We start from the raw sequence: 2,417 nt of genomic DNA, 5'->3' as shown, positions 1-2,417 counted from the left end.
TATAAATACACACACGTGTGTGTGTGTGGCCACCTGACTGCACATTGGCCTCGGTAGGAGCAGGCCCATGAAGACAGTTCGTCTAAGGGTGAAGGCAGAGGTAGGTGTGTGTGTGTGTGTGTGTGTATGTGTGTATGTGTGTATGTGTGTGCGTGCGTGCGTGTTGTGGCTCAAGAGTGCCACAGGTGCAGAGGACTGACAGCAACAAAAAAAGAAGGGTGCAATGAAATGGGAAATTAAACGTGAGCTGCACGTCCCCAGAACCCCGGGATGGAAACAGGGGTGGAAAGGGGGAGAGGGTGGAGGAGAGGGAGAAAAGAAGGAGAGAGAGAGGGAGGGAGAGAGGGTGGAAGAGAGGGGGAAAAGAACGAGAGAGAGAAAGGGCAGGGAGGGAGGGAGAGAGAGAGAGAGAGAGAGAGAGAGAGAAAGCCAGGGAGGGAGGGAGAGAGGAGAGAGAGAGAGAGGGAGGGAGAGAAGCAGGTCTCAGCTGTGGAAGAGATAGAAAAACAGAACCAGGGGAAACAGAAAGCAATTGCTTCCCTAAAGCACACAGTGGTGAGAAGATGAGTAGCTATAGAGAAATCAGGATATTGATAGCTTTTGGGGGGGGGGATGGAAGCCGTGGGGCAAACAAGATCAGATGGATGCCCTTTGACCCCAGCGGCAAAGTCAGCGGAGTGATTCGTCTTCGTTACTAAACCCGCGTCTGTCAGAGCGTGTCTGCATCAAAGCCAGGCTGACGCCGTGCTGACCAGACACCTCGACGACAGGCGCTTCTGGCCTTGCAGGACTAGGTGCCTGCTGGCCTCAGACGCTACGTCTCAATGACCTCACAAAGCCCTGGCACGGCCCTAGGGGGCAGTTCCTCCTGAGGTAACCAATATGGGGGTTTCTTTGGCCAAGGCCGATCTTTAGAAATCAGGGGCAGCTGATGGAAGCTACCGATATATGCTACCAATTTGTTTTGGCCAATATTTGGCTGTTTTTTATTCTATTTGCATTATACACTTTTTGGGTAATAAGCACCTCCCTTAGAGATCCCTAGCTATACGCTAACTAGCTATACGCTAACTTGTCTAACCCACTTCCAGTTAATTATGCTAAGCTAGGCTAAAGGTGTCAGACTGGGTTACTGCACACATTGAAGAGAAAGGGTAAATCCTCTTATCCAACTCTGGGGTAGATGGCAAATACGCTAATTTCCCCAAAAGTTGGCGTGTTCCTTTAAAACAAACAGGTAAAGGAAAAAGACCTGATGGCTGCGACAGTCGTTATGTTCCGACAGTCAATCTGTCTGTTCCAGGCGGTGAGGGGGTGGTGAGTGTTGGCTCGTGTGTATGAGCACTGTTGGGTGTGTTGTGGCGGTGGTGGTGTGGTGGAGTGGGGTGAGAGGACCCTGGTAATGAATGCAGATGGATTTAGGCAGAGAGGCTGAGGGGAGCGCTGGCTTCATTAGAGCCGCACCGTTTGGCCCTCTCCGCATCTCCCCCAGACCAGAGGCTCTCTTCCTGTTTGCACTCTTTCATTTTGTTTTCACTTTTTTTCTGTGTTTAAATACCCCCCCCCCCCACACACACCCAAACACAAACCACACACACCTCCATATCTATCTATCTATCTATCTATCTATCTATCTATCTATCTATCTATCTATCTATATCTTACAATCACTACCAACCCTTTGCCTAAATCTGAACATCTCATTTGTTTCTGTTGATCCCCTCTGCGTCTACCCGGTCCTAAAGCTCCCTCAGTAATATCACTGCCCCTCCCTCCCTCCCTCCCTCCCTCTGTGTCTCACCGTGGCTGGGGCCCTGGCCGTGGCTGGGGGCCGGGGGTGGGGGTGAGGGTGGGCTGGTGTCGGGGCTGCGTCTGGGATCTGGGGCCTCCAGCTCTTGTGGCACGGCCAGAGCTGAATCACTGCTGCTCCGCACCATCAGAGGAGTATCTGAGAGAGAAAAACAAAATTATTTATCATATTGGACTGAAACAACAAAAAGACAAAATAAACTTCAATGTTATTTGGCCCTAAACAGAGAGTACACTGTGGCAGACTACCTATCCACAGTCACTGATACCAGACAGAGAAAAACCTTGACCAGGTACAGACTAAGCAATCACAGTCTGGCTATTGAGAAGGGCAGACACAGGCAAACCTGGCTGCCCAGAGAAGACAGGCTGTGCACCAATTGCAACCAAGGTGCCATAGAAAGAGAGCTTCACTTCTTGGCTGAATGCTGCCAATGGAAAGACATACGAGATCAATTCTTTCCTAAATTCAGAGAAATGCATCCAGACCTTCAAAACTTTAAGGATCTAAGTCTAAGAATACTATTAGGCGAGGAACAAAAAAGCGCAAGAGTCGCAGCAAGATATATAGATGCTTGCCATAAACAAAGGGAGTCACTTCATCAGTG

General features: G+C 49.8%; 1 protein-coding gene across 1 annotated transcript in view; it reads right to left on the bottom strand.

Annotated features, from left to right (window-relative positions):
- LOC121698047 (partitioning defective 3 homolog B-like) overlaps positions 1-1,920 on the bottom strand; it is a 69,153-nt gene extending 67,233 nt beyond the window's left edge. Inside the window, exon 1 of the mRNA XM_042079761.1 lies at positions 1,802-1,920. The gene's annotated coding sequence lies outside the window, so the exon portion shown is untranslated. The remainder of the gene's footprint in view (positions 1-1,801) is intronic.
- Between the last annotated feature and the right edge of the window lie 497 nt (positions 1,921-2,417).

Source organism: Alosa sapidissima, chromosome 23, assembly GCF_018492685.1.
Source record: "Alosa sapidissima isolate fAloSap1 chromosome 23, fAloSap1.pri, whole genome shotgun sequence".
In the NCBI taxonomy this organism is placed as follows: Eukaryota; Metazoa; Chordata; class Actinopteri; order Clupeiformes; family Clupeidae; genus Alosa; species Alosa sapidissima.
This window is presented reverse-complemented; position numbering and strand designations above follow the sequence as displayed.